Raw genomic sequence first — 13,511 nt, forward strand, 5'->3', positions numbered from 1 at the left:
ACATATTCTACGAAGATCTTTATCGATCAAACCACATAACAACTACGTTGTTCCCTTTGTCATCGGTATGTTACTTTCCGGAGATTCGATCGTCAGTATCTCAATACCTAGTTCAATCTCGTTACCGGCAAGTCTCTTTACTCGTTCCATAATACATCATCCCGCAACTAACTCATTAGTTGCAATGCTTGCAAGGCTTATAGTGATGTGCATTACCGAGTGGGCCTAGAGATACCTCTCCGACAATCGGAGTGACAAATCCTAATCTCGAAATACGCCAACTCAACAAGTACCTTTGGAGACACCTGTAGAGCACCTTTATAATCACCCAGTTACATTGTGACGTTTGGTAGCACACAAAGTGTTCCTCCGGTAAACGGGAGTTGCATAATCTCATAGTCATAGGAACGTGCATAAGTCATGAACAAAGCAATAGCAACATACTAAACGATCAAGTGATAAGCTAACAGAATGGGTCAAGTCAATCACATCATTCTCCTAATGATGTGATCCCGTTAATCAAATGACAACTCATGTCTATGGCTAGGAAACATAGCCATCTTTGATCAACAAGCTAGTCAAGTAGAGGCATACTAGTGACAATCTATTTGTCTATGTATTCACACATGTATCATGTTTCCGGTTAATACAATTCTAGCATGAATAATAAACATTTATCATGATATAAGGAAATAAATAATAACTTTATTATTGCCTCTAGGGCATATTTCCTTCAGTGTCATGCCAATTATCAGTCCAAAATTCAACTGTATCCCCATTCCAGCTTTCCATATTGTCATCTTCTTAAATGTGGGCAAAAGCTTTAGAATGGCTTTCCACCAAAAATACCCCACCAATTTGTCTCCTGGTATAATGTCTTGATAGTAGGTTTCCCATATAATTTTCACCCATGGAATGTCTTCCTTGTTGAGGAATTTATATAGGAATTTCATAAGCAGAGCTTGGTTATGAGAATGGATGTCCAGGACACCAAGCCCACCATGGGTCTTAGGCTTACAAACTTGTTTCCAAGAGATAAGAGCAATTCCTCTGTCTTGTGTGCCATATTTTCTCCAGAAGCAGTTCATGATGTATGAGTTTATTTTCTTGTTCATTGTCTTTGGTATCATCAAGTTACACATGAAAAAGGTTGGCATGCTTGTGAAAACTGATTTTAGCAAGGTTAACTTATCTCCTGTTGACAACAATGTTGAGCATCCTAGCAGTTTGTTTTCAATTCTCTTCAGCATGGGTATAAAATCTTCCACTCTAGGTGTAGCAGTGTGATACTTCTCCATCGTATCTACTTTTCCTAATGCTTTTCCTTTTATTTTGAACTCTAATTTGCATGATGTGAATGAAACTAACCCAGACTGACGCTGTTTTCAGCACAACTACCATGTTGTTTTTGTGCAGAAATAAAAGTTCTCGGAATGGCACGAAACTTTTTGGAGATTTTTTATGGAATAGAAGAAAAATATTGGAGCCAAGAACCACCGGAGGGGGCCCCTGGATGAGCACAACCCACCAGGGCGCCCCCTCCTGGCCTGCCCAGGTGGGTTATGCCCACCTGGTGGCCTCGTAGACCCTAGTTCCAACTCTATCAAATCCTATTTTTGGAGAAAAAAATCAAGGAGAAAGAATTATCGCATTTCATGAGACAGAGCCGCCGCCACCTCCTGTTCTTCATCTGGAGGCTAGATCAAGAGTCCGTTTGGGGATCCAGAGAGGGGGATCTTCGATCTTCGTCATCACCAACCCTTCTCCATCGCCAATTCCATAATGCTCCCCACCCGAAGTGAGTAATTCCTTCGCAGGCTCGCTGGTCGGTGAGGAGTTGGATGAGATTCATCATGTAATCGAGTTAGTTTTGTTAGGGCTTGCTCCATTGTATCCATTATGTTCTGAGATTGATGTTGCTATGACTTTGCCATGCTTAATGCTTGTCACTTTGGGCCCGGGTGCCATGATTTCAGATCTGAACCGTTTATGTTATCACCATTATATCTATGTTCTAGATCCGACCTTGCATGTTATAGTCACCTATTACGTGTTATGATCGATAAACCCTAGAGTGACAGAAGTCGGGATACTTTCCGGTGATGACTGTAGTTTGAGGAGTTCATGTATTCACTATGTGTTAATGCTTTGTTCTAGTTCTCTATTAAAAGGAGGCCTTAATATCCCTTAGTTTCCCTATGGACCCCGCTGCCACGGGAGGGTAGGACAAAAGATGTCATGCAAGTTCTTTCCATAAGCACGTATGACTATTTACGGAATACATGCCTACATTATATTTATGAACTGGAGCTAGTGCCGTATTGCCCTAGGTTGTAATTGTTATATGATGAATATCATCCAACGAATTCACCGATCCAATGCCTACGAATTTCTCTTATATTGTTCTTGCTAAGTTACTACTGCTGCTGTTTACTGTTACACTTGCTACAAAATCATTGCTATCAATCTTACCGTTACTATTGCTATTGCTACTACTATCAAAGAGATCATATTACTTTGCTACTAATCACTTTGCCATAGATAATTAATCTCCAAGTGTTGTTGAATTGACAACTCAGCTGCTAATACTTGCAAATATTCTTTGGCTCCCCTTGTGTAGAATCAATAAATTTGGGTTGAATACTCTACCCTCGAAAACCGTTGCGATCCCCTATACTTGTGGGTTATCAAGACCTTTTTCTGGCGCCGTTGCCCGGGAACATAGCTATATTTGTTGAGTCACTTGGGATTATTATCAATTTATCACTATGAAGAATCTGAAGGATACCAAGACTAAGATATTTCCCTCTAAGACGAGGGGGGGTAAGGAACTGCCATCTAGCTCTGCACTTGATTCACCTTCTATTTTGAGTAAACTTGCAACACCACTATATGCTATTAATTTCGATATGTCGCAAGTTATTGATGATGCCACTTCTGCTATGGATAATGCTTATGATGATTCTAGTACCTTGCTTGATGATGCTGTGCCACTTGGTGATTTTCCTGATGAACAAATTGTAGAGCTAAAGAGAATGAAATTACTGAAATTGATGAAATACCTGAATCTACAAACCTTGAGACACCTATTGACCTAGTCCTCCTAGATATGAATTGCCTAATATACTGGAAGGTTATGTTATGGATGAGGAGACAACTAGAGACTTTCTTTCTTGCAATGATAGAGATGATCTCAAGAAATTATTATGCAAACTGAAAGAGAGATCCTTGAATGCTAGAATGAAATGTGATCCTGAGTTTGCTACTTCACTATATTTGTTGATGATAAGGATTATGAATTCTCCGTCGACCCAGAGTTAATTACTTTGGTTGAATCTGATCCTTTCCATGGTTATGAAACTGAAACTGTTATGGCACACCTCACCAAACTAACTGATATAGCCACCCTATTTGCTCATGATGAGAAGATTCGCTACTACTATGTTCTCAAATGATTTCTGTCCTCTTTAAAGGCTGATGCTAAGATTTGGTTTAATTCTCTTGCTCCTGGTTGTGTGTGTAGTCCCCAGGATATGATTTATTACTTCTCTGAAAAGTATTTTCCTCCTCATAACAAACAAGCTGCCTTATGGGAAATATTTAACTTTGTGCAAATTGAAGAAGAGAGTCTCCCACAAGCTTGGGGGAGGATTCTCCAATTGCTTAATGCTTTTCCTGATTGCCCTCTTAAGAAAAATGAAATACTTTATATCTTCTATAATGGACTAACTGATGCTTCTAGGGACTTCCTAAATAGTTGTGCTGGTTGTGTGTTCAGGGAACAAACAGTTGAACAAGCTGAGGAATTATTGAATAACTTATTGAAAAATTATGATGATTGGACTCTTCCTGAACCACCGCATAAATCTACTACGGACAAGAGGGGTATCTTATATCTCAGTCCTGAAGATATGCAAGAGGCAACGAAATGTATGAAGGAAAAAGGTATTAAAGCTAAGGATGTCAAAAATTTACCTCCTATCAAAGAAATACATGGGCTTGATACACCACCACCCAAGGTGATAGAGGTAAACTCTTAAATGAAATTCAACGATAGGGACAACCCTTATAATATGCATCCTAGTCAATGCCTTTATGAGTTTGACAATTATATTAGAAAACAAGATCACTTCAATGCAAATGTTATGAAACAATTGAAATACAATTATGATATGATTGCTCGCTTGAGTGACTTGTTATTTAGAATCTCAAATGACGTTAGAGGTGTAGGAAAACATGCTTCTATGGTTCATACACAGTTAGAACAAGTTGCTAAATCTCAAAGAGAGTTGCTTCATGAAATGAACAACAATATCAATGATCATGCTATTAGAGTAGTAAGTAGAGGTGGTAGAATGACTCAGGAACCACTTTATCCTGAGGGATACCCAAAAAGAATTGAACATGACTCTCAAAGAGTTAACATTGATGCACCTAGTCCTTCTAAAAAGAAAAAGAAAAATAAAAATGATAGGACTTTGCATACCTCTAGTGAACCTGAAATAGAAAAATCTTCTGAAGCTAATAATGATGTTTCTATCTCTGATGCTGAAACTCAATCTGGTAATGAACATTCACCTAGTGATAATGAGGATGTTCATGAAGACACTCAACCAAACAATGATAAAGAACCAGATAATGATGTTGAGATAGAACCAACTATTGATCTCGATAGCCCACAACCTAAAAATAAAAGATATGATAAAAAAGACTTTGTTGCTAGAAAACATGGAAGAGAAAGAGAACCATGGGTTCAAAAACCCATGCCCTTCCCACCTAAATGAACTAAGAAGAAAGATGATGAATAATTTGAACACTTTGCTGAAATGCTTAGGCATGTCTTTTTGTGCACTCGTTTGACTGATATCTTAAAGATGGCACCTTATGCAAAATATATGAAAGACATCCTCTCTAATAAAAGAAAGATACCCAAAGCTGAAATCTCTACCATGCTTGCTAATTATTCTTTTAACAATGGAGTACCTAAAAAACTTGGAGATCTGGGAATACGAACTACACCTTGCTCCATCAAAAGGAACTATGTTAAAACTGCTTTGTGTGATTTAGGAGCTGCTGTTAGTGTTATGCCTTTCTCCTTATATAAAAGACTTGATTTGAGTAAACTCACACCTATTGAAATATCTTTGCAAATGGCTGACAAATCAACTGCCATACCTATCGGTATTTGTGAGGATGTGCCCGTTGTTGTTGCAAATGTTACTATTTTGACTGACTTTGTTATACTTGAGATGCCCGAGGACGACAACATGTCGATTATCCTTGGTAGACCCTTCTTGAATACTACAGGGGATGTTATGGATTGCAATAAAAGCAAGGTCACTTTTCATATCAATGGCAATGATCATACGGTGCACTTTCTAAAGAAACAATTCCAAGTGAATGGTATTTATGTTATTGAAAAGTATCCAACAATCACTATTGGAAGTTTTCAACTACCTCTACCTACCGCCAAAAAGAATTGTAAGATGCTTATTGTTGGGGACACGCATATCCCCGTTGAGGTAACTTAGTGTTTTACGAAAGTTCTTCGGTTTCATTCTAATAGAAAGTGGTTGTTAATAAGACTTTATGAACCTTAATTATTAATGGATCATTTTTGAGAGGTATGAAGTTGATGAATTTAGTAAGCACTACCTTCTGTCCTTATCTTTTGTTTTCTGGTTTTCTTAGTTAAATAAAATAAAATGCCATGTTTTATCCGTTTTCTGAATTTCCCGTGCAATAAAAAAATGACCCAAAAATAAAAGTTCTCAGAATGCCCTGAAAATTTAATACGGGTTTTTTTTCTAAATATTTCTGAATTTGTGACGCAAATAACATCAAAGGGGGGGGGGTGCACCAGGTGGACACAATCCACCTAGGTGCACCAGCAGCCCTAGGCGCGCCCTGGTGGGTTGTGGTCCCCACATGGCCCCCCTCACTTATATCTTTAGCCCATATTATCACCTACCTCCAGAAAAAATTCACCATTGCTCTCTTCCTCGTGCTCTTGCTCTCAAACCCGCGGATTTCGATCTCTTTGCTCGAAGCTCCGTTTTTGAAACTGTTTTGGGGGATTGCGACTTGGTATGTGACTCCTTCATTGGTCTAATTAGTTTTTGCTTTAGTGGTTTATATTTTGAATAATTAGTTACTCTTGGTACTGCTATAGGTGAGCTTACATGTTGAATTCTTAGAGTTCTAAGTAGTTTGAATGCTTGATATGGCCTCTATGCATCCCTATGAGTAGTTGCTATCAATCTTGTGAAGTTTTGTTGAGAAAAATTTTGTGGACTAAAAATTTCAGAATTTTATTCATAGGAAAAAAATGAGTTTGTTTAGGAAGTTTGCTTCCAAGAAGAGCTCCAAGGGAGTTATTGGGGAGTCATCAGACAATGATCTCCGCACTCGGAGAATGGCGGAGGTACGGCCGTGTGAATGGCCGCACAACCCATTCATGGATGGAGCCGGAATCCGTCAAGAGTTTGCACAATTTCCTGCTAATGCCGGCCTCACCGACTTCATCGTAGCTGAGTGTGAACAGTATCATCTCCTCACAAATTCCTTTGTGCAAAGTTTTCATTTCATAAGTAGGAATAACCCTCCTGAGGTGTAGTTTAATTTATATGCTGAAACCCGTCAGATAGCACTTATAGAATTTTGTGATATATGCTTGATCCGTTCTGACGGAGAAATAAGAAAGCCTAGGCCTGCAGAATTCGAGGACTTTTATTATACTATGTCAGTGGGGGATGAGAGAGGGGTGTCGAGTGTCACTGCCACTAGCTTGCATTTTCCTTCTGTGCATTATTTTGCTCTATTCATTGCGAAGTGTTTACTTGCTAGAGAGAAGGTTGTTGCACTCAGTGCCCCAGATTTCACTATCTTATGCCGCACACTTTATGACGATAACACTTATAGCTTAGGAGATATTGTGGCACGCCGCCTTCACCTTAACAGGTCCAAGGGTAAAATTCATGTCGGCATTTATGCTACTTGCTTAGCGAGTCACTTTAACATTCAGATATGCCAACATGATTATCCCTTGCCCAAGGTTTACTTATATCGCCAGGCTATGGCACATCATCACTTCATTGATGGTGAGAACACTACTATAGATGTTCCTTATAACCTAGTCTTCAGCAAAATCACTCATGATGTAATTCCATCGCCTGCACCTGCTTTGTTTGATTCTATTGCCAGGGCGGATACAGGATCATGTCTGAGGACATTGTCGCCTACCGGAACAAGCAGGCGGCAGCAGAGAAGGAGCCTCAGGAGTGGGACGCTCAGGTACCCGCTCCACATCACTTCAACATAGGACCTGATGGCTTCTTTGAGTGGTGATTACCAAGTTAGTCCAAAATCTTAAGCTTGGGGGAGTACGTATGTCCACTGACATTACATTCATGTCTACACATTTCATTCCAGTTGTCGGTGTCCACACTTTTTAATTTTATTATCCATGTTAGATTTATTTTCTCGCTTTCTTCTTGTGTGTTTGAAAAACTTTGAGAAAATGCAAAAAATGTTGTTTGCTTCTTTTCGGTTTTTCTTTCTAGTGTAGTTAGTTGTAGTATTATAAAGAAAACCCAAAAAGATTCCTCGATTCTTATTTTGCTTGTTGGGAGCTCTTGCGTGTAAATAGTTTTTCTCGTTTTTTGTTTTTCTTTCGTTAATTTGCTTCCTTCAAGAAAAACTAAAAAACTCCAAAAATATTTCAGTGTGTTTCTCTGAATTTCTTTTCTTTTTATTGAGTCATACCAAGGAGAAGACCACATTGAAAATTTTGAGTGGCTCTCATATGAATTATTGTTGATCTAACAAAGAGCCCATATTACCTTGTCTTCTCCTTAGTTTGCCGATTCCAGCTTAGTCCATGGCACTCTTTCACTATTATTATTTTCATGTCATCCGGTCATGCAAGTGAAAGGCAATAATGACGATATTTAATGAACTGGCTGTGGCAGAGAGAAAAGTGTATGAACTCAACTTGATCCGTTTTCTAAATATGTTTAACCTAGTATCCATGATTCAGCCTATTATGATTAAACATGTTTGCAATGACCCTTAGAGATTATAGTTTCTCATGCCATGCTTAAGTAGCTAGGAGTGGATAATGATTTATCTTGGATGTCAACATTGCGTTAAAATGATTGTGGTGTAGTATGACGATATGGTATCCTCCTTCGAATGTTCGAGTGGCTTGACTTGGCACATGTTCATGCATGTAGTTGAATCAAAACTAACATAGCCTCTATGATATTTATGTTCATGGTGTTCATATCCTACTCATGCTAGTATTCGATGTTACTTATGCATAATGCATGTTCATGACTGTTTTCGCTCTCTAGCTAGCCGCTTCTCAATCTATTTGCTAGCCTTCGCGTGTACTAAGCGAGAATACTGCTTGTGCATCAAAAATCCTGAACCCCAAGTTTTTCCAGATGAGTCCACCATACCTACCTATATGTAGTATTACCCTGCTGTTCTAAGTAAATTTGGATGTGCCACCTCTAAAAACTTCAAATAAATATATTTTTTGTGTGCTTGGATTGTTCATATAGTGACAGGAGGTAGTTATCTTCCATGCTAAGCGGGTTATTCTCATGATGATTGTTCATTCTCTCGTCCTTGCACAAGAGGATCGGTAATAGGGATTTCTAGTCCCGAAATCAAATTGCAAATAATTAAACAAAACTCCCCCAGGATTGTTGTTGGTATGGATGGTACCCGTGGATTCGGATCAGTCGTGGAGGGTGCTCGTTGGTGGAGGGGGAGTGAACCTTTACTTTTATCGCTTGGGAACTGCCACTAATGTGAGCATGGAAGGTACCGATAACTAATGGTTGCAAAGTAAACAAGAAGGGTGCCTTTCTCAAAATTTCATTTATCTCTGTTTTAAAATTTGAGCTCTAGCACCACTGCAAATCACAGCTTCCCTCTGCGAAGGGACTATCTATTTACTTTTATGTTGTGTCATCACCTTCTCAAATAAGCGCAGATCTGAGAGCAGTATTGTCATCCTCATGCATTGTGTATAGCTAATGTTGGGTGCATCATGACTGGATATTTTCTACAATAAATTACAATGTTTAGTCGTTGCTTGAACTTTAGTGGTGCTCTGCATTTATGTTTTGCGGTCTCAGAAAGGGCTAGCGAGATAACACTATAGTCATATTATATCATGTATGTTTTGACAAAGTGTTGTCATTTGAGATATCTTATTATTGATCGCTAGTTGATTATGCCATTGATATATTATAATTTTTAAGACCTCTTGTCGATATGGTTAGTCATGATCTTTGCTGAAAACCTCGGTGCTACTTAAGCTTATTTATGTAAACAAGAGCAAAAGAGTTCATAATTTTTTTTTATTTTTTCACTTTCAGTTTATCAACTGAATTGCTTGAGGACAAGCAAAGGTTTATGCTTGGGGAGTTGATACGTCTCCGTCGTATCTAATTTTCCTAACACTTTTGCTTTTGTTTTGGACTCTAATTTGCATGATTTGAATGAAACTAACTCGGATTGATGCTATTTTCAGTAGAACTACCACGGTGTTGTTTTTGTGCAGAAATAGAAGTTCTCGGAATGGCACAAAACTTTTTAGAGATTTTTGATGGAATAAAAGAAAAATACTAGAGCCAAGAACCATCGGAGGGGGGCCCCTGGGTGAGCACAACCCACCAGGGCATGCCCCCTCCTAGCGCACCCAGGTGGGTTGTGCCCACCTGGTGGCCCTGCAGACCCTGATTCCCACTCTATAAAATCCTAACTTTGGAGAAAAAAATTAAGGAGAAATAATTATCGTGTTTCACGAGACACAGCCACAGCCACCTCCTGTTCTACATCGGGAGGCCAGATCTAGAGTCCATTTGGGGCTCCATAGAGGGGGATCTTCAATTTCATGATGCTCCCCACCGGGAGTGAGTAATTCCTTCGTAGGCTCCTAGTCGGTGAGGAGTTGGATGACATTCATCATGTAATCGAGTTAGTTTTGTTAGGGCTCTATCCCTAGTATCCATTATGTTCTGAGATTGATGTTTCAATGACTTTGCCATGCTTAATGCTTGTCGCCCGGGTGCCATGATTTCAAATCTGAACTGTTTATGCTATCACTATTATATCTATGTTCTAGATCCGATCTTGCAAGTTATAGTCATCTATTACATGTTATGATCCTTAAACCCCGGAGTGACAGAAGTCGGGATACTTTCCGGTGATGACCATAGTTTGAGGAGTTCATGTATTCACTATGTGTTAATGCTTTGTTCGGGTTCTCTATTAGAGGGAGGCCTTAATATCCCTTAGGTTCCCTATGGACCCCGCTGCCACGGGAGGGTAGGACAAAAGATGTCATGCAAGTTCTTTTTTGGTAAGCACGTATGACTATTTACGGAATACATGCCTACATTATATTTATGAACTGGAGCTAGTGCCATATCGCCCTATGTTATAACAATTATATGATGAATATCATCCAACGAATTCACGGATCCGATGCCTACAAATTTCTCTTATATTGTTCTTGCTAAGCTACTACTGCTTATGTTACTGTTACACTTGCTACAAAATCATTGCTATCACTGTTACCATTACTATTGCTCTACTACTATCGAAACTATCATATTACTTTGCTACTAATCACTTTGCTGCAAATAATTAATCTCTGGGTGTGGTTGAATTGACAACTCAGCTGCTAATACTTGCAAATATTGTTTGGCTCCCCTTATGTCGAATCAATAAATTTGGGTTGGATACTCTATCCTCGAAAACTGTTGCGATCCCCTATACTTGTGGGTTATCACAGTGCACAAGGGAAGCCCAAGGTATGTATGAGGAAGGGTGCCAACTTTGCATCCCAAGAGATGAGATAGCTTTTGCATTTTCCTATCTAGAGTGTTGATTGATACCTTGGTAGACTTTGAGTAGTTGATCTTTAAATTTGTGTACTCAGCATAGTGTAGAAGTAGATTTTTGATATGCAGAACATGTCTAGAATCAGCTTGAGCAATCAATATTGTATCATCTGCATATTGGATGATGGGGTAGTCTGTGCATGAATTATGAGTAGAAGTGTAACATCCCAAATTTTCAATTTGGAATGTTATACACTAGATCATCATTGCATATCATATTTTATTGCATTTTGGTTGATCCTAGAAAATTCTACGCAACTCAAGGACCCTTGGAGAGAGTTGGGGATTTCGTTATTTTCATATTTGAGTTTTCTCAAATTTTGAAAATAGGATCATTTGATTTTTTTTGTTTTATCTTCAATTATTTCTGTTACAAAAATATGAGAGAGGGAATAAAATGACTTTCCCAAAATAAAGAAATATTGAGGATTTAATAAAAAAATCAAATAAGATTTTCTTTTGGTTTTATTTGCTATTTTATTTGAATTAGGGAAAAATGCGCGTTTTTCAAATTTGCATTTAGGCCCCAAATAAATGTTCATCCTGTGCGGCTTCATTTTAGAAGCCGGGAAAAATTTATTTCGGGATTTTTGGAGTCCGTTTAGTATTCCTTTTGTTTTTTTTGTGAGCGTAATTATTCAAAAAAAAGTCCGAACCGACCTTGGGCCGTAACCGGCAAGGACTCCGCCTGGCCGGGCCTTCAAATAACGCCGCCGAGGCCCGAGGCCAGCCCAGCCGCGCCCCGCCCCGAAACCCTAACCCTAGGCCGCCGCCGCCCCGTCGCCGCCATCGCGCCACGCCCCCGCCGCCGGCCGCGCCACCAGACCGCCGCCTCCCGCCGCCGCCGGACCGCCGCCGCGCCGCCTCGCCGGATCCGCCGCCGCTGGAGGTAGTTTTTCGCAGCCGTTTTTTTAGAAAACCGATCGGTTTTCCATCGGTTTTGTTTTGTTTTTTTAGTTTCGGTTTTTTAAATAGATCGGGTTTTTCCGGTTTATTTAATTAGCGAGCGTTTGTCCATTCGTTCGTTTTAATGAACGTTCGTCATTTTTCTTTTTCTCGGATTAAATCCGTGATTTATCTGATCGCGATTCCTGATCCGATTTTCGTTTTAGTCTAACTTTTCGCTCGTTTATCGGAATCAGGCGATTCAAGCGCCTGGAGTTTTGTCTCGAAACCCTCTTTCCGTTTAACCAACTCAAACAAGTTTTTGCCACTGTAAAAATTTCCCTAGATCTAGAATAGTAAACGAAGCCTGTTTCTTTAGCCGTTTGTCTTTCGTTGCTTCGTTCGACTTGATTCTTTTTTCCAACCGGAGTTCTTAAGTTGAACTTTCTGGTTAGATATTTTATTCGAGTTTTACCTGTGCATTAGTTGAGTACTTATTCTATGCTTGTCTGTTTGCGATAGAGTACCCGGAGTGCGCCGCTTGCTACTTCGAATCGCTAGGTTTTGCGGATCATCAGCAAGGCAAGTAACACTTTGATCATACTTCCAATTACCCAGTTTTTATTGCATTAGATCAATCCTAACACATTGCATGATTAGGATCTAATTAAATTGTGGGCTTGGGAAGTAGTTGAGGTAGTACCTATTTCCGGTTATTATCAAACCTTTGGGAGTTACTTCTACGTTTGCTTATTGTGCCATGCTATGCTAGTAGACGTGGATTGGGTGAGTGTATCCATGACAGATGTGAGATTGTTAAATTAATGGTTTATCTAAGGTGGCAACTTAAATACACATCTAGGTGGATTGAGGCACCTGGGTATTCCAGCGATTGCCTGTTTTTTTATGGACCGCCACCCAGGCTCAAAGGGATCATGAGATTATTCATGCTAGAAACTTCTGTGTGCAGCCACAAGCTACTATGGGCTCTAGCATAGTTGATTAAGTTGTGCGAACTCTTATAGTGGTAGACTAGCAGATGTAGGGGAAAGTAGGTGTAACGGTCTACCCGATCGTAAGGTGCTATTGTTTCTCAAAGACTATGTCTCGGTCATCCGTTTCTTAAACACCATGTAGTGCGAGAAATCAAATGGAGGAGATCGAGTCTTGTGGGGAAAAGTGCACAAACCTCTGCAGAGTGTATAAACTAATCATGGTTAGCCGTGTCCCCGGTTATGGACATCTTGAGTATCTAGTACTTGGATTATCATGTGAATCTCATCATGTTACTCTAAAATTAATTTTGTTGGGTTTTGTTTAATGATGATGTTTAATTGGGATTGAGAATGCTGTCATCCATTCTCAATGTTTAACAACTACCATGATAGTTAAATAAAATTTATTCCTTTGCAGTAGGGAAAAATTGGCTTTACGCAAAACTGTAACCATAGAGCTTTCCACCAGCCAAATATGCGTATAGAATAGCCTATTTCATTCCATTACTCTCTATGTGTTACTTTGCCAGCATATTCCATGTGCTGACCCGTTTCGGGCTGCAAGGTTAATGTTGCAGACTTTTCAGACGGTGATTAAGGTGCTTTTAGGTCGTGGTTCTATACTCAGTGATGCCGTTGGAGTTGATGGACTCACTTATCTTCCAAGCCTTCCGCTGTTATCGTTATTAGATGGCCTTAAGCCATATTT

The sequence above is a fragment of the Triticum urartu genome, chromosome 1, assembly GCF_003073215.2.
Source record: "Triticum urartu cultivar G1812 chromosome 1, Tu2.1, whole genome shotgun sequence".
Classification (NCBI taxonomy): domain Eukaryota; kingdom Viridiplantae; phylum Streptophyta; class Magnoliopsida; order Poales; family Poaceae; genus Triticum; species Triticum urartu.